Here is a 24,407-nt window from a genome sequence, read left to right on the forward strand (position 1 = left end):
GCAGGGGTCAGGAATGCAGAGGAAAGTTGCACCAGAATACAAACTGCATTAACTTACACGCAGACGACTCCAAACCATCCAGGCTTTCGGTACGACCCTCTTTCCCAGCTAGTTCAGCAGGGGCCAGCTCGCAAGAAAATTCAATTCGGAGGCGCGGCTCAGCAAAGCTGGCCACCCCGGTTGTTCCTAGAGCTTATGATCTGAGGAGAGAAATCGCCCCAAGAGATGAGGCAGCCCAAAGTCAGGCAAGGGATGGATGTCCAGGGTAAACACTGTGGGTTGCATTTCAGGTGCACAGCAAACAAGCCAACACCTTTTTCTGTGAGCCAATGCTGGACGCAGAGGCCATGCATGTTGACTTCTGGCCAGGGCCAAGCCTCTCCTCGGGAAGGAGTCTGAACCATAGAGGAAGAAGCTTAGTGCCCCCTGCCCTATACATTTCACCCCATCTGCTCTGAAAGGATCGAACCTCCAAGGCTCTGGGTGCAGGCCACCTCTTAGCCTGTCTCCACGCACCTGCCCAATCCTCTCCGGGTTCCTTCATCCTGAACTTCCAGAATCATCTCCCGCTTCCTTGGGTTCAAGTCCACACACATGATGGTCTAACCCCAGAACACATCGCTCGGCCCCATCAAGGGACATTGAAAATGCACGCAGTGTCCTCAAATCCAAGGAATGTTTGCATTCTCAAAACACAACTGGAAATGACTCAGAAGTGCTGAAGAGAGACAACGTTCCCACCTTACACCGGGGTGCAGATGTGCCGCCCGGAGGTGCGAGTCGCCCTCCTTCCCTACGCCCTCCCTCCCTACACTGGGGAACTCGTGTTCCGTTTCTTCTAGAACACAGCAATGTGTGACCAGCTGGGGCCTGTGTTCCGAGGGCCCTCTGGAGGGACAGCAGCAGACACGGGCCCTGCAGAGCTAGGTACCCACCAGAGAGGACCAAAATATCCACAGGCCTGTCCTCAAAAGCTGCCTGTGGTCCAGGTCGAAAGGCCCAGGAAGGTCCAGAACGGCAGGAGTTGACAGCACAAGTTTTTTGTCACTTCTTAGAATCAGCAAAAACCCAAACACACTCCCTGGAGCTTCTGCCCTTGGCCCCTGTCACAGGCAAGCATCAGTGAGTTTAGCTCCTGTCTGGATTCCTCACCTCCCTTCCCCTGCTCAACCTGCTGAGGTGGGGCTTCTGTCCAGGCTCCAGGCCGGCCAGGCTCCCCGGGGACCTCCCAGGTCTCTGCCTGCTCAGAAGCCTGTAAGCAGAACTGGCCACTACTGACCAGTCCCCCTGGAAGCTTCAGAAACACCACCTTCCTGCTTTTCCTGCCACGGTCCCCCTTCTCATCTCCCCTGCAGATATCTCCCTCCTCTGTGCTCTTGGAAATACCTTACAAATCATTCCTAGGAATTCTGTGTCCCCAGCCCCTAGGGCACCATTTCCATGCTGGATGGAGTCCAACGGTCTTCTCCAGATGACGTGCCCCCAACACAGGGGGCCCTGCAGGAGGGTGGGCCCTGGTGTGGTTCTGCTCTTCGTCGCCAGCACCTAGGACAGCGCCCAGGACATAGTAGGTGCTCAATAAACCAACAGTTGTGGAATATACAAGTGGGGGACAGACAAACTTTTACTGGGTGGACACTAAGTGGCAGATGTGCATATTCTGGGCCAAAGAAATGTGTTTATTCATCTATAAGACAAGTCTGTACTGCATACCTGTGAATTATACACAAAAGATCAAGAAGGCAAAAAGATCTTAGACCATCTATTCTAGAAGATGAGAGAAGATGAAAGAAGATGTGTGAGAATCCTACTACCCCCAAAGCAAACACTCCCCTCTTAGACACGTGCTTCTTCAACAGTACCCTCCGGGCCCCCCACTCCCGCCTGGACCTGCACAATGCCATTCTACAAAATAATCCTGAAACAAGGACAACTACTCTGCACCAGTCACCGGTGGGTAGGAACTGGATAGGTTTGGAATGTGAATGAGCAGTCTGTCTGCATGTCAGAGAGCTGCTTCTGCACTTCGCTGAGCAGGGCGCAGGATCAAAGGGCACCCCACTGCTCACAGACCTGCGTCTGGGCAGGCTCCTTCTGCTTGTGTCTAGCTGCTCCATGACCTAGGAGGCCAGTGACGGAGGGCTCCCAGAGGGTGCTTGTGAGGGGTAAATGCAGTCAGGTGAGTTACCCGCTCCCCCAATGCAGGCTCTCGGGGAGCGAGCAATATCTACTGGTGCTGAATCTACGTGCACTTCTCGGCAGGAGATGGGAGACCGAGGTCAGTCCTCGGTGGCCACCAACACGAACTCCATGACACCTGAGGGACCTCTGCCCAAGGGCTGGTTCCTTGACTCTTGACAGTTTCTTCAGGACGTTCTCTTTGGGCTTGTTCTTGGGGACAGCCATATCCTCATGCCCTGCCTAGACAAAGCTCACTCATGTTTAAAATGGCACATTTTGTGGGGTTTGATTTTCCTCATTTTGCGTTGGCATGATTCTGACAGGCACTCCTGGAGGTCTGGGTTTTTACTGGCCTCCCATTTCTCCAAATTGCATACCTTTTCTTTCAATGAGCTTGTAAGCTGCCGGAGGGCCAAACACATTTTCTGGTTTCTTTTCCACGGTCCCCATTAATGACTACAACTAACAGGAATTTGCTCATCACCTGACCTCCGGGGGGAAGAACACACGTGAGCTGATACCTGGGAGGAGAGACAAAGGCACACCTGCTGAGAAGCTGGAAGACACAGGAGGCCGTTCAAGAGGCCAAACTCCTGATACACGTGTGCAAAGTACTTAAGTTTTCTGGAGATGGCGAGGGTGGGCTAACTTCATGTCCCAGCTGCTCTACCAAATAACCACACACGTACCTCTTAAATATCCAAGGATAACCAAAGTTGGAATCCAAGACGAGGTTTTGGTGCCCACCCACGTGCCCTGGTACTTAGTCAAGCTTCCGGTTACTCTCTGCAGCCGAAAGAGCAAGAGGCTTCAGCATCCAGGGCAGGCCTGCAGTGCCAGGGAATGAACGCTCCTGGGAGCGCCCTCAACCCCAAATACACAGCCGCTGATGGATGGATGGAGTCCTCCACCTGCTGGCTCCTCACACGGACAGCCGGAGCCGCGCTCTGCCACCTCCCAGAAGTCCCGGCAGGGACGGGCTCCTTCCTGCCCCACTGCCTTGCTCCCACCAGTGTCTCAGGCCAGGGAGAACCAAGGGAAGGTGGACTCATGCAAACCTTGCCTCATGCGCCCCAAAGACCAAATATCCTCAAACTCAGAGAGCCTGATCGAAAACAAAAACAGTGTGGCCAGGAACGCGAAGAGCCTCGTGGGGCTCCGAATCATCTGACCGTCCTACCAACAGCTGAAACCAACCAGCGGACTGTGCGTGTCTGTCTCCCACTATCTGTCCCTCCTCCATCTTCTGAGGATGCACGGGGCAGTAACCTCACAGAAAGCCATTTGCTTGTCGCCACAATAAGGTGAAATGTTGCACTGAAGAGAAGAAATGAGTTAGGCGCCTAGTTAGCAATTAGCAGCCAGAGATTCCTCAGCCATCACGGTCTCTTTTTCAGCAGGTTAATAGATAGGAAAATTAGCAGATAATTTAAATAATGGCTCATTTAACACAACGATTCCTAATTACATTAGCAGCCCATCTGCTGAAGGCTGCTGGCGCCCAGAACCCACAGCAGCGGCGGTTCCGGCCCAGCTACGCGGGGCTGTTTGCCCACAGCTATTACACGTGATTATAGGCGCTGATCTTGTTAATCAGGTTCTTTCAACGCTTCAGTTCTGGAGATGAATCTCATTTACTTAAACACGTCTTGTCGAAGAAAGCAAGAGTAACTGCCACACGCCATTTCTCCACAATCTAAAATTAAGGGTGTTTTCTAAAGAAGGGAGGAAAAAAATCATTTTCAAAGGGCCCCACTTAACACAAACAGATGTTACAGAACTTAGCTAAGAGGGGCTTGATTATGCAATTTATTCGGGCCTCGTGTGCACGCACACTAGCGCTTTACTATTCTGATGGGGCTCCTACTAGAAAAACACCCATCAAGAGCCACAAGGATTCCCCGGCTGCTTTTGGGAAAACCAGCACTGCCACAAGTGGACAGCACAGTGAAAGGGGTCCACGGAACACTCCGGGCTTGGCAGGTTAATTCTGGCGGTGGAGGGGGAGTGAGCAGAATCTGGGGTGCAGGAGGGTTGATGTGAGGGGGTCCCGGTTTTAAGAACCTAAGAGTCATGCATCCCCCAATCAGAATCCTCCTGGACACAGGAGTTACCATTCCCTCTGCAGTGACCACCCATCCCTGCGGTGGTGGGGTGGTTACTGCCGGGAGGGGGTGGTCCCTGAGTTTTGAAACCTTCCAGACAACCCATCATCCCTGTCAGGAAGACTGGAAAGGCAAAGAGTGGGGGAGATTCTATCACACACCCACAGCCCAGGTCCCTAAAACGTGCTGGTAACTACGTCCATTCATAGGACCCTGGCTTCAAGCTCACGGTCTAGCTGTGGTCCCAGGATACACTCTGTGCCTTCTCTAAAGCAGAGCCGCGTGACGAACAGGGGTTCACGGTCTGTTAGACCCGGGTCTGAGCACTGGCTTGGCCTCCTCTCGGCTGGCCGTGGAACCTCACACGTGGTCTCTGGGCGCTGGTGTAATCACCGTCCACCCGCAAAGTGGGATGATGGAGAGTGCTGTTCTGAGGGGCGCAGGGGAGAATTTACGGGTGGTGCAGCCAGAAGAGTGCCTGTACCCCGGGATGCTTTCATTTCTCAAACAGGGTGGCATGACTCTGTTTTTCCTCTTGTTTCAGGGCCGACTTTCAGCACAGGACTCGCATCAAATTACCCCCCAAACTTTCATTCAGTCCTTGCTTTGCCGCTGGTCAGGACACAGATCAGAGGTGGCATGCCTAAGCTCCAGAACGGGCACAGTGTCCTCAGCAGGCCCCCCGAGGGGCACTGTGGCTGGTCCCTGCAGCAGGCGATGCCCACAGGGACATGACCACGTGCTGAAACACGGCGGGGGGGTGACCCATGTGTCAGGAGCACCCACAACACGGCTTAGACTTGAATCCCAGGGCCACCAAGGCTGTTTGCACTCCCCAGGCCTTTCTTCCCCACTCTGTCCCCTGGGTGCCCGAGATCCCCCACCCACCTCCTTTCCTCTGCCCTCCCCTTCCACGAGTCCAGGTGTCTTGTCTGTGGCTCTCCCCGAATCTCTCCTCAAGCCATCCGTGTTCCTCTTCCTCCCCCCTTCCACCTTCTGGAGCACCCCGGCGGCTTCAGGTCAGCAGCTCTGAGCGCAGGGCTGAGCACGGTGCTCAGTAAAGGTTTGCTAAAGGAGTGAGTGGGGCCCTCTGGTCCCCAGAGATGGGAGCCAGTTAGCTCCAGCTCTCTGGGTGGGTTTTCCCAGGGTCTGATGCCCTGCCCAGGGTCTCGGGCCGCAGTGACTCTCCTGGCTTCTCCCCCACGGCACCTCTGCTGGCTGTGCCTTATCCCCTGGGGCCACCGTGGTGTGCACACAGACTGGGCACGGGGCGGGGGGGCAGGACCCTCGGTGCCAGCACTCCGTCCTCAGCAGCCCTGTCCTCCCGCTGTCGATGCTGAGCAAAGGTGACACTATTCAGGACCTCTCCCTGCGAGCGGCTTGCACACCACTGAAGCTTTTTCTTTCATACTCTTCTCCAGGCCAGCCCCTGGGAACGCAGGAAAGCCGCAGACAGACCAGTTCCCACTGATCGTAAGTCCATGAGCCCCGCCCCGACGCCCAGAAGGCAAGAGAGTCCTCTAAGCATCTGGGATTTTAAAAACCCTTTTTGCCCCATGGAAGACGCCGTGGGGGTAAACCTGTGTGGGCGCCCTGCTGCGAGAGAGGTCACCTGCCCCCCCCCCCCAGGTCATGCCCTTCCTGGGGACAGCCACATGTAAAGACTAAGTGATACTGGATAATAAAGGCCTGGCCATTTCTGCCCAAGTTGGGCTGACTCTGCAGGGTCCTTCTAGCTCCCGCGTGCCCTGCAGGGCAGCAGAGACTGTCCCTGGGCATCATCACTGTGTGACCCCCACCGCCCACTCCTGCCTCCTCCTCCCCGTTCACGGGTGTGGACCCCAAGAGCACGCCACGAGCACCCGCGGCCACACACTGCTCAGAGCTGCTCCCCGGAGCCCAGCCCACAACGCTGCTCTTAGCTGAACAAATGCTCCGTGACTACCTCTCCAAGTGCTTCCCTCCGAAGACAACCTCAGCAGATGCCTAGGCCTGGTCTCCAAAGAAGACATCCGAGCCTGTCTCCCAAAGCAGACTGAACGGATGTCCCCCCGACCCGTCAAAGGCCAGGGCCGGAGGCCTCACAGTGAAACAGTCAGAGCTGGTCTCCACTTTGCCACAAGCTGGCTGAACAGTCATCCCGTGCCTCAGTTTGGCCATCTATAAAATGGAGAGAATAATTTCGGCCTTCAAAATCACTGTGTCTAAGTTTAGCTTTGCTCTTAAGAGTTCAGACAAGGGGGCGCCTGGGTGGCTCAGATGGTTCAGCGTCTGCCTTCGGCTCAGGTCATGATCTCAGGGTCCTGGGATCGAGTCCCGCATCGGGCTCCCTGCTCCTTGGGAGCCTGCTTCTCTCTCTCTCTCTGTCTCTCATGAATAAATAAATAAAATCTTAAAAAAAAAAAAAAAAAGAGTTCAGACAAGGAAGGGGCACCTGGGTGGCTCAGTTGGTTCAGCGTCCGACTCTTGGCTTCGGCTCAGGTCATGATCTCGGGGTCGTGGGATCGAGCCCTGCCTCAGGCTCTGCGCTCAGCATGGAGTCTGCTTGAGATTCTTCCTCTCCCCCTCTGCCCCTCCCCCATCCCTGCTGGCAGGTTCTCCCTCTCTAAAATCAATCAATCTTGGGGCGCCTGGGTGGCTCAGTCGGTTAAGTGTCTGCCTTCGGCTCAAGTCATGATCTCGGGGTCCTGGGATTGAGTCCCCCGTCAGGCTCCCTGCTCAGCTGCGAGCCTGCTTCTCCCTCTGCCCGCTGCTCCCCGTCTGTGCACGCGTGCTCTCTCTCTGTGCAAATAAATAAAATCTTTAAAAACAAAATAAATCTTTAAAATAAAAAGAATTCAGACAAGGAAAGCCATTTGGAGTGTGGGTCTCCCCCTGTGTGCAGGGACGCCCGACGGGGCCAGGCAGACGGAGGGTCAGCCCCCGGCAGCCTCCCAGGTGCAAGGACAGTTTTTGTTGTGGGCAGCAAGAGCGTCACCGCCCACATGAAGCTGTGTCTGTGGGTTTCCAGCTCTTGTGCTCGTCCTTATGCGGGAACGTGGGCCGCTAGCTTGCCTCAGTTGGCATTCTAAGACTCCACCTGTGCTTTCAGCCGCAGAGACTCGAGACAACACCCGCACGCACATCCTGCGGGTGGTCACGCATCCAGGGCTGGCCCTGACTGCAGACTGGCAGAGCGAGGGCCAGGATCAGGAGCCCGGTCCCCACTGGGCTCACAGCCCCTGATGCCACACCTGAAGAAGGTGCGGGCTGTTGGCCAAGAGGCTGCACGTGGTGGCCTATCTTCAGGGATCCAGATAGTCCAGGAGTCTGGTTCTCTGCCCCTTGGACAGCGGAGCCAAGCATGCGTTGATCGGGGAGCTGCTGTAAGCAGCCTCATAGCCACCAAGCTTCTAGAAGAAGAATTGGAAGCCACACTGCTTGTTTGCAAAGGGATATTCAGCGACAGGTGGCCTGGATGCTTCCATCTGCTTGCCCAGCCCCTCCCTCTGTGTAGGTGAACTCGGAGGGGGCTAGGGAAGTCTCGGAGGAAAGAGCACAAAGGGCCCCTTCCCTATGGAGGTGTCTCAGCCCAGGGGGACCTCCCCGGCTGGAGTTTCCCTGGGCCTCTGGGCTTATGTAATCCACCTGCTAGCAGGAGACAATCCCACTGATGGAGGAATGGCGGTGGATGGTTAGGACTCCTTATGTAAAAGTCACAAGACTAGACCTCATTCACTGATGGCCAGTGAAAATAATGATCCTCTTTACCATGGAAAAGAAAATTCACGCTGAACGGTGCTTTTTTATTTTTGCTTAAAGATTTATTTATTTGAGACAGGGAGAGGGAGAGAGAGAATCTCAAGCAGACTCCACACTGAGCGCGGAGCCCGACCCGGGGTTCCATCCCACGACTCTGAGATCATGACCTGAGCCGAAACCAAGAGTCAGATGCTTAAGCTTAACCAGCTGAGCCACCCAGGCGCCCCAAATGGTGCTTTTTAAAGAAAGTACAAAAGCAGGTTTGTCCCTGTATTTGGGTGACTGTGGAGGGAAGGAAATTTCTATTTCCAGAGAGCAAGGTAGCCTCTTCCTTCCCAAAAAGACAACCAACCACTCCCCAAAACCCATTATAGGTTTCCAGGGATCTTAAGAGACATTGTTTTAGCTAAAAATCAGCTCTTTCTGCACATTTTCCAAAGGAGTTTAAACAGATTCTCATCAAAGGTGCAATATCTTAACTCTCACAATATTTCCGGAGATTCGCTAAATGCTCCCTTTTGCTCAAGAGTTGGTAACCGCAACTGAAAAGCTATTTCACATCTAATCTTTCAGAAAAGAGACAGGAGATAAACTTCACCCAGGTCCCACATTCAAATATCGTCAGTTTTTAGTCAATATTTAAAAAAAAAAAAAAAAGGAAAGACAAGGCGTATATACACTTGGCTGCAGCAACAGCCAAGATTGTCAACTTACTGTTATGATCAAGTGGTTATTTTTCACTATTACTCTCAGCATTAAGATTCATTTTTTTTAATTAATTAATTAATTTATTTGAGACAGAGAGAATGAGAGAGAGAGAGCACACGAGAGGGGTTAGGGTCAGAGGGAGAAGCAGACTCCCTGCCGAGCAGGGAGCCCGATGTGGGACTCGATCCCGGGACTCCAGGATCATGACCTGAGCCGAAGGCAGTCACTTAACCAACTGAGCCACCCAGGCGCCCAAGATTCATTTTTTTAATCGTGGTGAAACACACAGAAAATTTGCCCTCTTAACCATTTTTAAGTACACAGGTTAGCGCTGTGCAGCCATCTCCACCGTCTACCCCCAGAACATGTCTGTCTTCCCCAAACTGAAACTCTGTCCCCCATGAGACAGTAACTCCTCCTTCCCTCCTCCAGCAGCCCCCCCACCGGCACCCACGTCCTACTTTCGGACTCCATGAATCTGACTACCCTCGTGCAATCAACCCAGTATTTCTCTTTCTGCATCTGGCATATTTCACTGAGCACAATGTCCTCACGGTTCACCCACATTGTAGCAGGTGTCAGAAGTCCTTCCTTTTTAGGGCTGAGTAATAATCCGCTGTACGGATTCATCACCATCACGCTGTGTCTGTCCATTCATCCATCAACAGACACTCGGGTTGTTTCCACCTTTTGGCTGAATAATGCCTGCTAAGAATACAGGTGTACAAATACCTCTTTGAAAGTGTTTCAAGTCTTCTGGGAAGATTATTTTTTTCAGCAAATATTTCATGAGCAGCTACCACGTGCCCGGGGCCACGGAGACAAAGAAGATCGGGTGCCCCTTCCGGATTTTACCACCTAATAAGATTGAGACAAGAAAGACCAGCCTTCTCTTTTATGATGGTCTTCGGTCTCTGTTGAGGTGACTATGGGACCAGTGAGGAACGAAACGCTAGTAACGAGAGATTAATTATTTGAGGCTTATCCACTGAATTTAAAGTTTAATTTCTAAGCCCTTCCCCCTGCCAATCAACACACTTCAGAAAAAAATAACTCCCTCTATTTTAGGATGCTATCTGCCTAGTAATCAGTTTTAATACCGTGTGAAACACAAAAGAAGGAGCACAGAGACACGGACTGCCGATCACAACCCAAAACTGTCCATACATTGTACTAGATCTAAAACTGATCAGCCAAATGGGCCTGCCAGGTTAGCCTCTCACGGTTTATTTTATGAAAATACACACACAGTACTACCATTATGGGCTTCGAAAGCAGAAAGCGTGACTTAAGTCCTAAGTGTCACAAAGGTATGAACACCTTCTAGCAACACTGACAATTACACACAGTGAGCGCTAACCCACGAATCCTCACATCTGGCTCACTGTGGGACGGGATGCAGCCTTTGCAATGACCATCTCTCCTTAAAATCTAAAGTGTTACCTCCATCTTGCCTCACCTCTTTGCATGCTGTCTGATCGGCCCAAACCTAGAAGGAGTAACACAGAAAGGCCACTGTTTTGGGGCTTGCCAGCCTTGCTAATTTCAGGCCAGCCATTTAAGAAACCGGCTACTTCTATGTGGTTTGTAAAAGGCTTTGATGGTTTTTTCTCGTTAAACCCATGAGGGGGAAAAAATGTTTTAATAGGCATATGGCGATCAAAGAGATCATTCTCTGCTAAAAAGATTTTTTAAAGCCCTTCCAAGTAAATTCCTCTCAGGAAAGACATTAAATCTAAATCTCCATTGATCTCCACATTTTTATGGTGTCTAGGTATTTTGAAAGAATGCTTAACCCAAAGGAGAAATGACGGATGCATCCCTCTTTTGTTTCCACGCCAGCGAAGCATAGACAGTTTCCTAATTACGGCGTAGAACAGCCACACAGAAACCTTCCAGAACTTCTAGAAATGGGAGAAACTAAGACTTGGCTAGAAAGATTGCAACATAATTAACCTTGGCAATATCTCCAACACACGTGAGAGCTTTTCTGTACCATCACTAAAAGCCCCTGGCGCAGCAAACGTAGACAGACACCATCATCCACCTCCTCCTAACTCCCGCCGCCCACCACGGGCATTGGAAGCCCCCCGCCACCCACGCAAGACAGCACACCACCAATGCCCCCAACTCTCCTCCATATCATCCACCAGGATCACTCCCACCTGCTTACAAACAGGCTGTTCTATTTTCCATCCTAGGGAAGAAAACAGCACACAACTGTCTTAACCCCAGAGCCTCCCTCCAACCACGGCCCCGTGCCTCGGCGCTCCAGCAGTGAAGCCCCTTGCAAGAGGACACTGCACTCCCGGCTGCCAAATCCCCCGTCCCTTCCACCTGAACCCAGGGGACAGCTCTTCTCCGCATCATGTGCCAAGGCCAACCGAAAGACCTTCTGTCCCTTGGCCACTGTGGGATTTGGGCCTGTTCCTAACTCTCTGCTTCCCTGGGCTCCGGGACGTGTGCACCTTCCAGTTCCCCTCCCACGTCCCTGCTGCTCCTTCTCAGGGACCCTCGGCTGATTCCTCCCTCACCTCCCCAGCCTCCAAGTTTTGGGGTGTCTCAGGGCCTCTCTGATCTGTCTCTGCTCACAGGAGACTGCATCTCAAGCCACGGCTTCACCCAGCTGCTCTGCAGTCAACACTCAGACTTACATCTCTGTCTGGGACCCCTTGTCTGAACCCCACATGCATATTCAGCTGCTCTGGGACCACTCACCTTGCATGTTATAAAAGGTGTCTCAATTTGGCATTTCCAAAACCAATCTCCTCATTTTACCTTCTTGACCACGTAGCTCTCAGCAAGAGCAATGCCCCCCTTCCTGCTTGTCTCCTGCCTCTGCTCCCACAGCACGCCCACCGTGCTCCAACTGGACCCTGCCTGGGGCTCCTCCAACATGGAAGCACACATCCTTCTCAGGGCCTGGGCCTGGCTGTTCCCTCGGCCCGAACACCCTTCCCCACGGACCTCACTCCCTCTCTCCGGGCCTCTGCTCGAGCGCTGCCTCATGAAGAACCCTTCCCCGGGCCAGCCTACAGAACGCAGTCACACCTCCCTACTCCCCGCACGCCTCTGTCTGCGCTGTAATCCACCTGGATTTGTCGGTCTCTTCCCACTAAACGTAGATGCGAGAAGGCCAGATTTGTCATCTCTGGCTCACTGCCGCACCCTCTGTGTCCAGAACAGGGCCAGGCAAGTAGAAATAACACGTCACGTATCTGCTGGATGCAGTCAGTCACCTGCGACTTACAGTAACTGCCTTACAAAACAATACCCAAACTCCGACACTAGGCTGGATTTTATTAGGAAACGTAAAAACAGAAGAACTGAAATGAATCTGAGGGGTCACTGTTCTATCCACCGGAATCACTCCAGGAGCTACCATAGGCCATCTCCAACCCACAAAACAGAACCTAGAATCCACACTTTTTTTTTTTTTTAAAGATTTTATTTATTTATTTGACAGAGAGAGACACAGCGAGAGAGGGAACACAAGCAGGGGGAGTGGGAGAGGGAGAAGCAGGCTCCCCTCAGAGCAGGGAGCCCGATGCGGGACTCGATCCCAGGACCCTGGGATCATGACCTGAGCTGAAGGCAGTCGCTTAACCAACTGAGCCACCCAGGCGCCCTGGAATCCACACTTTTAACAAGGTCCCAGGTGACCTGACAGCCAGCCAGGAATGGGGACCACGGACGCAGTCCAACCCCCCTGTTAACACGGCACCACCACCCGGAGCCCCCCAGAAAGCTGCTGACATTTCTGCCAAACTCCTCAGCCAGGGGAAGCTCACTACCTGCTGTCCCAACTTGTTCTAAGTCTAGAGCACCTGTTTGGGCACGTTCTTCTTTTCTCAGTTTAATTCAACAAATATTTATTTACTTATTTATTTTTAAAGATTTTATTTATTTATTTAACAGAGAGAGAGCGAGAGCAGGCAACACAAGCAGGAGGAGTGGGAGAGGGAGAAGCAGGCTTCCCGCTGAGCAGGGAGCCCGATGCGGGGCTCGATCCCAGGAGCCTGGGATCATGACCTGAGCCGAAGGCAGACGCTTAACGACTGAGCCACCCAGGCACCCCTCACAAATATTTATTGAGAATGGATTCGGTGCCTGTCCTCATGGAGCTTCCACGGGGCTAAAGAGCTGACGGCCCCCACCGCTTCCCAGCAGACCCACGTCTGCACTCTATCGATTATCGGAAGTTGAGTGTCCTCCCTAAGCCCACGGTACCCCTCCTCTGGGGCCGGGTGGGATGCACATCTCCCTGGAGGCCTCCAAGTGTTGGTCATGTGATGTGACTTCCTACCCCTTCCTCATCGAGGTACCTTCCCAGGGCCCCACTGAAAGTCAATATCCAGCCTTCATTTATCACCTTCCAACCATCCGCTAATCAAACATCTTAATTATCATGCTTGCTTATTAGCACAGCCCCTAAGCAAGGATGACAGGCAAATTCATGAAGTGTCCCATATTTTCAAAAGAGGGGATTAAGAGTACATTTATCATAATGAGCACTGAGTAATATAGAGAACTGTTGAATTACTATATTGTACACCTGAAATGAGTATAACTAATTTAACTAATAAAAAAAATCTGATTCTCTATTTCCATACATATCAACTAACCTTCCATGCCATGATACACACACAACACTGGGCGACGATCACCTCTGCCCACTGATCACAAACACCTGTGAAATCAATTCGTAGTAAATACTGTCTTGTGTGATTTCACAATTCCTTAAGACATTAAAAACTATATAAAAGCCAACATCAGACAAAGTTAGGATTTGTACTTCATGAAGACTTTTAACCCTCCAGTACACACTGCCCCATCGCATCAGGGCCCGTTGCTATCAGCATCCACCTGAACTTTTAAAAAAAAATCAACTTTTTTTTTTTTTTAGATTTCATTTATTTATTTATTTGAGAGAGTGAGAGAGCATAAGCAGGGGGAGCGGCAGAGGGAGAGGGAGAAGCAGACTCCCCGCTGAGCAGGAAGCCCGATGCGGGACTCGATCCCAGGACCCAAGATCATGATCTGAGCCGAAGGCAGACGCTTCAGGGACTGAGCCAACTAGGCGCCCCAAAACAATCACCTTTGAGTTTTAATTACTGACAATGATCCTAAAGAACGCCGGGCTCACCAGCCTGGAAAATTCCTGGTGGAAATTGCCAAAACGGACTCCATCTTGACCTCCTCCACCATCAGAATAGATTTCCCTCAGAAAGGACTGTGAGCGTGGACTCCAGAAAAGCGTCCCACCTCCTGATCTCCCGTTGCTGGTTTCCACGAGGGCCCGCAGCTGTGGCCGGGAGCAGCCGCGCACCCCCACGCGGCCCAGCCGCACCTCTCGGGGCTCCTAGACACAACAGACGTCGAAGCCGGCTGCTGCGTCTTCAGTCTCCCCGGAGGAGGCTGCCAGGTCTGAGATCAATGCACTGATCAATCACTGCTGAGACGGAGGCGAGACCGTAAGAGTCCAAACTGAAAGCCTTCTGTGCCTAAGTGCCAGGTCTTGGACAAAACAGTCCCGTCCTTTTGGACTCAAGTGCACAGAAGGGCAGGCGGCGAGCTGGCCCTGGCCTTTGGGTAGCTGGCTATAAAAGACGTAATCTTCGGATGGGCCTGAACGTCACAATTTTGCCCCAAGTGGATGGGTCTTGATTTGAGAAAAATAAATAAGCTTAACTCCGTTAAACGTGCTTCCCTTCCGTCTAGCGTGTGCTGAGAGGAGTGGCTGTGGGTGCACCGTGGGCTACCTTAGCATTCATTTACTCAAGAACCAACACTTAACAGGACGAGTGTGCTATGGTCCAGAAAACAAAGCCAGGTGGCATCTTATAGCAAGGGGTCCATTCTACCACAGAAGGCCCACTCCGTCCTCCTTCCTGCCAACATAAACAGGCCTGGTGAACAACGACCACGTGGGAAAACTGGGGAGGACCTCCAGGGCGGCCACCGGCGCTGGGACTCCATCACAAACCGGGAGGGAGACCGCGCGTATCACTTGGCTCAGCCTGGCGTCTTTTTTCTACGATTTTATTTACGTATTTGACAGAGAGACACAGCGAGAGCGGGAACACAAGCAGGGGGAGCGGGAGAGGGAGAAGCAGGCTCCCCGCGGAGCAGGGAGCCCGATGCGGGGCTCGATCCCAGGACCCCGGGATCACGATCTGAGCCGAAGGCAGACGCTCAACCGACTGAGCCACCCAGGCGCCCCGGGAGTGGGATTTATACACCAGCTTCTCTCATCCTACCAAGCCCAATCCCAAGTCAAGGGAAAAGGGAGTCTGAGCAGTGCAGTTCCCAGAAGCTGGCCACCCAGACAGGACAGAAGGGCCTGTCCCAGGAAAACTCCCTCCTCCGTGGGACCCCTGTGTGGTGCCATTTGCACGTGGGCACCCCAATCAGATGCCACCCACAGAGGCATCCCGAGCACCTTGCTCCGGGCTGGCCTCCTCTTCCTCTCCCTTCCAGCAGCATCACCCAGAAGAAGGTGGGGAGGAGGGCAGGAATGGGAATCGAGGGAGGATGGACAGGAGTTAGAAGGTGGGGGCGGCCGACCCGCCACCCCACATGCACAGCTGGGAAAAGAGGAGAGTGGAGCCAAGCTGGACCCTGCCTTCTGAGATTGCCTATAAACAAGTGGACAGCACAGAAACAAAGCGGGGGTCATTCCCGTCCTCTGGCTGGACAGAGGGGAGAGATGCGCCACACACAGGCTCTGCATGGCAGATCACTGCTAGGAGTTGATATTTACGGTTTAGATCAAGCTTTCAATTGTCCAGTGCCATTCTGGGGCTGCTCTGGGAGAGAAGCTTATTGAAGAAGGCAGCCGGTACATCCTCCAGAAGGCTGAGTGCCCGGAACAGTCCAGCGAATAAACCAGTGGATTACTGTTTACTGGGCATCTGTGCTATTCCAAGACACACACGAACTCAGCTCACTGACAGGCAGTTTCTCTTAAATCAAACCAGCCCCCAACTCCATACAGGGCTCCCGAATTCTCATGGACTAGTGACTGAAATTTTTTGGATAAACTACTGTAACAAGAAGAATATTTTGGGGGCACCTGGCTGGCTCAGTCAGTTAAGCGTCTGCCTTCGGCTCAGGTCATGATCCCAGGGTCCTGGGATCGAGCCCCGCATCGGGCTCCCTGCTCGATGCTCCCTGCTCGGTGGGAAACCTGCTTCTCCCTCTCCCACTCCCCCTGCTTGCGTTCCCTCTCTCACTGCGTCTCTGTCAAATAAATAAATAAAAAAAAAGAACTAAAATTCTTTGGAAGATTTTTACACAGGCAGTAAATTCTGTTTCTAACTTTAAAGTTCAAAAGTATTTATGTATGTAGCAAACATACCATTTCTGGTGGCAGAAATCAAGGAAGGATGGAAACATGTAAAGACATCTCCCTGAAAAGACCTCTCTCCGTAGCAGGAGTTTCTTAAGAAAAGGCAGTTTCTAAGTCCGTGTGAAAGTATCACCTGAAAGGGACCTGCTTGAACTGTTTATTATTTTTTTCAGTATCTACTAAGCAGCATACCCCTGCCAGCACTTGTAATCACAGTAAAAGCCAGCAAATCTGGCCCGGTGGCTTTTTGGGAAGTGAAAGTATGTAACTCATCTGTAGAGGTCTTGAACTTTCGACAGAGCAGACCCATAATGTGCTGGAGCCTGCAAAGTGCTCGGCGGGCTATCACAGCAGAGGAACGGGCGCGGGAGCAGGGGTGGTGCTCACTGAGCTTAACCATCACCTGGCTCTGGGGATCCCTGTCCCGGACGATCTCGAGAGAGGAGAGAGAGAGGGGCGCTTACATGTGCCTACCCGCTTTGCCAGATGCATGCTCTCCTCTCTTCTCCACCTGGCCTTCCTCACTTGAAGTCTTTAAAGAGGGTCCTTGCTCGCTCACGGACGCATCGTGCCCCACGTGTCGGTGTGCGGCATTTCCCTCCCCTGGCCCCCTCCTCATGAACATCCAGGTTGTCTCCAGCCGTTTGCTGGTGCAGGTCACATCACAAATAGCTGTGGGGATGCAAATTTTTACAGTTTTCCCCAATGTAACTTTGTGTGAACGCCCAGAAGTGGGTTTGTGGGTCAAAGGATACATGCACATATGATTTTACTAGACATTTCCAAACTCCCCTCCGTAGCCTTTGTATGACGGGAGAACATTTTAGTAGAACTTTCCCTTGTTCTACAACTGCCTTCAAACACACTGAATTGTTCTTCCCCATCCCTGAATGGAACCTTGGGCAAAGACTTTTTTTCCCAAAAGCTTTGTGGTAATTGATTTATTTCTAGGCATTAGAAGTCCAGTCCAATCTAAAGACAAAGCTTAAGGTCAAAGCTCCTATCTGGCATCCAACACCATGGGCCCACCTTAGGCTCAGAAATCTGCAGTGGGGAAGAGGAAGCATGGTGGGATTCAGGTCTCTTTCCCCACCTGGCTCACAGCAATGCCTGAAACAGGAGGGAAGGAAGGTTTGGGGAAGAACGTGCTCATCTGACGTCATGACCGGTACGTTCTGGGAGTGGCTGATGCCTACACACTCACCCTCCTGGGGGGTATTTAGTACGTTCCTCAGAGCCCTGGTCTCCCCCTCCCCCATTCCCACCACACAGAGCCCCCACCTGTACTTCCCGGTGTGGACAAAACCACGGCCCGCCTGCTGCCCATGGATGCTCCCGCCTTGGTCTCTAGAACCTGACAGTCTAGCCCAGAGGTCAGCCAACTTTTTCTCTACAGAGCCGGGCAGTGAATAGCCTAGACTCTGGCAATATGGTATCTATCTCGACTCTGCCACTGCTGTGTGAAAGCACGCACAGACAACAGGTAAACCACCAACCCGGATGGCTGCATTCCCAACAAAACCTTATGGAAACAGGCAGATCAGCTCATGGGCCTTAGTTTGCTGGCCCCGATCTACCCCATGCGAACTCCTCCCAGTGGTCGTCTCCTGAGGGGTCCCCCTCTGTGATGACCAAAGCCTACATCCCTGTAACAGGGTCCCACACAGTGCTTGCGTCTTGCCGAGAACAGCAACAAAGACACTAATGAAAAGACTTCTCAACTTCTCCTCCTCCTCCTGGGAGATTTCAAGGAGAAGAAAAGAATGACAAACTACCTTAAAGTACTTTTTTTTAAATTATCAAGCTATTTTTTTCCCCAAAAGTTATGATGCCACATCATTTGGAATGTTTTCAGCTACGAGTAAAAGCTAGGTTTCGAGCGGCTCAAACAAGCGGGGATTCTTCTCCACACCGAGAAGGGTCTAGGGACAGCCAGTTTCAGATCGGCCCCTCAAAAAAAATCAGCGTCAAATCACCGCTGCTCCCCCCACCTGACTCTCAAGGTCAGAAGCTGGCTCCCTGTTGCCGACCTTCACCTGCATCAAAGGCAGGAAGAGCAGAAATACCACCCCAGCCACACCCGCCACTTTTATCCGGAGATACAAGCTTCCGTGAAATCCTCCAGACCCCAACTTAGGTCCCCCGTCCACAGCCGAGGGCTTAGTTACGCCGGCAGCTGCAGGGACAAGCTCCAGGCCAGAGAGGAGAGGGCTGAGATGATGTTTCGGTTCAACCACCCAACTGAAGGCATCTGCCACGGGGCAGGTGACAGTCACCAAGACGGCCATGTTTCAAAACCTAAGCATGCGGGCGCCTGGGTGGCTCAGTTGATTAAGCGACTGCCTTCGGCTCAGGTCATGATCCTGGAGTCCCGGGATCGAGTCCCGCATCGGGCTCCCTGCTCGGCAGGGAGCCTGCTTCTCCCTCTGACCCTCCTCCCTCTCATGCTCTCTCTCTCTCTCATTCTCTCTGTCTCAAATAAATAAATAAAATCTTTAAAAAAAAAAAACCTTAGCATGTACGTAAATAACAAAAGTACGCTAGGGGCCTCCAGGTGGCTCACTGGGTTAGCGTTCCACTCCTGGCAGCTCAGGTCCCCATCTCAGAGTCGCGAGACTGAGCCCCCCATCGGGCTCTGCGCTAAGTGGGGAGTCTGCTGCAGATTCTTTCCCTCTGCCCCTCCCCCCACTCTCTAACAAATACATCTTTTTAAAAAATACTCTCTATACTCAGCCTAGGCACAGCCCTCCACTTGGCCTTCTAATGCTTCCTTTTTATTATTTATTTTTTTTAGTAGACTCCACAGCCAATGTGGGGCTTGAACTCATGACTCGGAGATCAAGAGTCACATGCTCTGCCGCTTCAGCCAGCCAGGCGCCCCTAACACTTCATTTTTAAATGTGAAGTCAGCTAATAATCACCAGACATTTGTGGAAAGCCTCTGGCGCGAGACACAGACTCCAGACAACGACCCCAAGAGAAGGACTCGGGGCCAAAAGAGAGAAGGCAGGAAGCCGAAAAGAAAAACTTCAAAAAAAACCTGTAAGTTATTTCCTCAGAGAAATAGCAGATATGCAATTCGGAAACAGGAGTAAAGTACAACCATAAAAATGAACATTCAGAGGGAAAAAGAAAGTGCTCTTGAAAATTAAAGAGAAAGTGGCAGATATGAATACAGAGTAGAACCCAGAGACCAAGCGATGGGAAATAGCAGGAGCTCGAACTAGGAAGCCAACGTCTGGATAACAGGAGGTCCAAAAAAATCAAAAATTTTACTAGAAAGTTTCTCAGAATTCAACATCCTGAGCCAGACTGAAAAGACCAAGTGCTGAACATTAAAACAAACAAAACAAAAAAAGCCATATTAAGTCACGTTGTCGTGAAACTTCAGAACACCAGCTCTAAGAATATGGCATATCCGGTGTCCCCTGTAGCTCATTATCTTATACATGGTTCATATACAAAGAATCGGAAACCACAAATGCATGGGGCTTATCAAGAGCGTCAAAGAATGCTAAACTCCCCAGGATGCAGGGGGATGCTGTCTGGCAAGAGGAGCCAGGACTGCTGGACCCTGGGGTCCACACGCACCCCTGGGGTGGGGATTGGACGTCATGCGGACCCAAGGAGCCACAGGAAATGTTACCGCTCACTGGCCATGGCCAGGAGCCCCACCCACAGCTCTGCTGAAGCTGAGGCCAAGATTTTGAGGCTGGGCAGGCCCCTGCCTCTCTCCCGAGGCCTGAACACAAACACTAGGATGTTTCATGGCTCATAAACCCAGGACAGCGAGGCGTGTGTTCACAGCCACTGGGATGAGCAGCCCCAAGAGAGGCACCAGCTCAGGTGTGAAAGGGCAGGTGAGGATGGTCCTCAGGCACACGGGGGTCGACCCCCCATCAAGAGCCCAGCACAAGGCCTGCAACCCGACCAGCCCACAGTCTCTCCCATTTGGGTGAAACGAACAAGGAGGTGGGCTGCCACAGAGTACCATGTCCCACAGGGTTAAGAAGCCAAAGTGCAGCCCTTTCTGCCTCCACAGCTGCCATGGTGCCCGTGAAAAAGCTTGTGGCAAAGGGGGGCAAAAAAGGGAAGCAAGCTCTGAAGTTTACCCTGGAATGCACCCACCCTGTAGAAGACGGAATCACGGATACTGCCAATTTTGAGCAGTTTCTTCAAGAAAGGATCAAAGTGAAGGGAAAAGCTGGGAATCTCGGTGGAGGGGTTGTAACAATTGAAAGAAGCAAAATCAGGATTACTGCAAATTCTGAGGTGCCTTTTTCCAAAAGGTATTTGAAATAGCTCACCGAAGAATATTTGAAGAAGACTAACCTCCGTGACTGGTTGCGCGAAGTGGCTAACAGCAAAGGGAGTTACGAGTTACGTTACTTCCAGATTAACGAAGACGAGGAAGATGAGGATTAAAACTCATTTATCTGGAATATTTTGTAGGAGTTCTTAAATAAAACTTGGGAACCAAAAAAAAAAACCAAAGAAGCCAAAATGCAGGGGCACCTTGGTGGCTCAGTCCTTAAGTGTTTGCCTTTGGCTCAGGTCATGATCCCAGGGTCCCGGGATCGAGCCCTGCATCAGTCTCCCGGCTCAGCAGGAAGCCTGCTTCTCCCTGTCCCACTCCCCCTCCTTGTGTTCCCTCTCTCTCTCTGTCAAATAAATAAAATCTTAAAAAAAAAAAGGGCAAAATGCCCATACTTGTACTGACCAAAGGGCGATAAAAAGTATCTTACCTATTTCTGAAATGAGTGTATACTTAGGAATAAGCACACCATTTACGCTGATGAATTCTTAGGCATCAGGAAGCTTGTGGATTACATGTGAGTGTCGGTGGGGCAGGGACCTGGCCCCATCCTGTACCCCTTGTCACCCCTTGCTGCACGGCTCTCAGGCATCCCAAGGTGCCAGGCACGCAAGAGATGTTCAGAGTCTTAGGTTCAGAGCACTCGATCTTAAAAGGAGGTTTTGTGGTTGTTTTTAACCTCAAACATCATCTCCCTTTGCCCCCCAATCATTTTCTATTGCTCAGTGCCCACATCCTCCTCTTCTGGAAAAAAGTTCAAAGTACATATATCAATGAGAAGTACACTCTGGACTGACTCACAGAGGCTTTTGTGAGTTAGATTCTAGATCACTTTGGGGAGTTAGGATTTTAAAGTATATAGAGCTTTAAAAATAAATAAATAAAGTAGAGCTTTAAAACTGTTTTGTGAAAGGCCAAAATGAGGCTCTCAAATACAGTCAGTGACAGAGAGCACTCCTTCTTTCATTCCTCAAATATTAGCCTAACCTGTGCTAGCCACAAGGTCCAGCAGGAGGGCTGTGCTGAGCCAACAGTTCTGTGCATCTGACCCCCGAGCCTCCAAATGCACGGCCCTGCGACTGTGCCTGGAGGCTTTCTCCAACCAGCTGGAGGACCCCAAACACTGAAGGTTAGCCCACTCGTGAGCAGCCCTCAGCCCACACCTGGCAGGAGCCGGGGCGGGGGGAGGGGAGTGCCCGGTGCCCTTGCCCTTCAGTTGGGACCGCTGAGTCTGGCATCCTCTCTCGGGGATCCTCAGGGGGCTCGCGCCCCGCTGCCCACACCTTCTCACTTCTCCACCCCCTACACATGATTCCTGAGATCGCCTCCCAAATAAACTGCCCACTCTCACACTTGTCTCAGGCTGTTTCTGGGGAACCTGACCGAAGACACTGTTAGAAAACAGGCAATGGGGGCGCCTGGGTGGCTCAGTCGGTTAAGCGGCTGCCTTCGGCTCCGGTCATGATCCCAGGGTCCTGGGATCGAGCCCCACGTCGGGCTCCCTGCTCATCGGGGAGTCTGCTTCTCCCTCTCCCTCTGCCTGCCTCTCTGCCTACTTGTACTATCTCTATGTCAAATAAATAAATAAAATCTTAAAAAAAAAAAAAAGAAAACAGGCAGTGGTCTCCTGGTGCCCCACCTCCCCTGGGCATGCTGAGCTTAATTTTCCTTTCTAATTCAGAAACTCCTGGTTAACCATATTCAGGTCCCTTCCCCCAACTCTTAACGCCACACACACACACACACACACACACACACTCTCTCTCTCTCTCTCTCTCTCTCTCTCTCTCTCTCTCTCAGGACCTTGCTCTAATAAAATCTAACCCCAAAGCACAATTTTAAAATAGAGGAAAGAGGAGCTGCTCCCAAATGCTCCCAAAGCTGGCACATCGGAGGCGCCCACGGCCCATGTGCACTCACGGCATGTGCCCCCCCGCCCCCGCAGGGGTACAGGCGTAGACTTCACCTGCCTGGCTTCACCCTGGAACCTGGTTCTCCCCAACCTCTCAAGGCTGGGTCTTCCCATGCTGCTGGTCACAGCCAAACTGCACCTCCCGGAGAGCTTTCCCCCAACCATCAGGCTGGAGCAGTCTGTCCTGACCCGTGCCCATGACCAGGTTGGACTGTCTCAGCAATCAGCGGAAATTCTGTTTACTGTCTTACAATCGGTCTTGCCAACAAGCACACAGGTTCTAGCAAAGTGTCCAGATCTTTTACTTGTTTTGGAGAATTGAGTTGATTGGGTTGTTTGCTTTGTTTTGTTGAGTTTTGAGATACAAGTCCTTGTTGACTGGTGCATCCCGGGGCTTAGAACAGAGCCTGGCACACAGCAGGTGCTCAATAAAGATGCCGAATGAGAAGAACCGCGATGCTGGAATGAGACAGGGCTGTGAAGACCAGGGGCGATCCGCAGGTGTCATGGTGTCCCTCCTTGCTCGTGCCTACGGCGGATACTTCCCCTGGACAACCTCCCCTCACTGCTCCCAAGCCAGCTGAGTCAGTATGTTGTTTCCAGGATTTCTCGACCTTGGTACTGCTGACGTTTCAGACCAGATAATTATCTGTCGGGGGGGGGGGGGGGTCTGTCCTGTGCCTTGCAGGATGTTGAGCAGCATCCCTGAGACCTTCCAGTGGAAGCCAGCAGCACCACCCAACTTGTAACCACCAAAAACATCTCAAGACAGTGCCATATGTCCCCTAGAGAGGGCACAATTTCTGGGGACAGAAAACCTCTGCGTTAGACCTATTTGCTGCCCTGGGTAAAAGTTCTCTTCCCACCCCCACTGGAGAGAAGTAGGAAGCAGAGAAACCAACACTATCCCATTTCCTTTTGGCTTAAACAAAAATAACCACTATCCCACTAAGGGGAGGGGCAGCAAAACAAACCTGTTACCGGAACCAGCCGTAACAACTTGTGATTTGTCCCGCCCCCCTACAGGACAAGTACACCTTCTAGAGCAGTCCTCTGCACACTGCCCCGCAGCGCCGAGCCACAATGGAACGTTACAGTCTTACAGTCGGCATCAAGGTAGCCACAGGATACCACGCACAGCCCTGAAACTGACAGCAGCTCCGCCCAAACCAGATGTCCACGGAACCCAGGAACTGAAAAAGTAGCACTTGCATCTATACATTTATTTTCATTTCGTTTTCCTACTAATTCATTTTTATTTTTTATTTTTTTTAAAGATTTTATTTATTTATTTGAGACACAGAGCACGAGAGGGAGGAGGGTCAGAGGCAGAAGCAGACTCCCCGCCGAGCAGGGAGCCCGATGCGGGACTCGATCCAGGGACTCCAGGACCATGACCCGAGCCGAAGGCAGTCGCCCAACCGACTGAGCCACCCAGGCGCCCCATTTTTATTGATCTACAAATTATTGCTATGTGACAGAAGGAAGTTTAAAAAGGACACCGTCAGCACACACGCCTTTAGAACACTTTCCCTGGAGAAAACGAAAGCCACGTTTCCAACCTGCCAAACACAAGGAAGTTTTTGGAACACAATCTGCTTGAGGTAGAGATTTGCTAAACCCACAGAGGAAAACACTAACCAAACAACATTTAGGAAGATAAAAGAGCCTACCCATTCCACGCAGGGAACCACGAAGCAGAGGAGAATCTGGCCTCTCTCGTGGCTCCCAAACCGCATGCATGGGCTGGGGCCGAGCGACTGCTTGAGGGGGACCAGGACGACATGGTAAAATGCAGATGCTGAGGCCCGGTGCAGACTGTCTCACCCAGTACATCTGGGCTGGATCCCGGGAAACTATTTTTATTTATTTATTTATTTTTTATTTTTTTAAAAGATTTTATTTATTCATTTGAGAGAGAATGAGATAGAGAGAGCATGAGAGGGGGGAGCATCAGAGGGAGAAGCAGGCTCCCCGCCGAGCAGGGAGCCCGATGCGGGACTCGATCCCGGGACTCCAGGATCATGACCCGAGCCGAAGGCAGTCACTTAACCGACTGAGCCACCCAGGCGCCCAAGATTTTATTTATTTATT

At 51.8% G+C, this 24,407-nt stretch overlaps 1 protein-coding gene and 1 pseudogene across 1 annotated transcript in view; one reads left to right on the forward strand and one right to left on the reverse strand.

Annotated features, from left to right (window-relative positions):
- The window catches only part of BACE2 (beta-secretase 2), a 90,252-nt gene that overhangs the window by 57,567 nt on the left and 8,278 nt on the right, over positions 1-24,407 (reverse strand). The window lies entirely within an intron of this gene.
- On the forward strand, positions 20,134-20,511 carry LOC110571123 (annotated as a pseudogene).

Source organism: Neomonachus schauinslandi, chromosome 1 (genome assembly GCF_002201575.2).
Source record: "Neomonachus schauinslandi chromosome 1, ASM220157v2, whole genome shotgun sequence".
Taxonomy (NCBI): domain Eukaryota; kingdom Metazoa; phylum Chordata; class Mammalia; order Carnivora; family Phocidae; genus Neomonachus; species Neomonachus schauinslandi.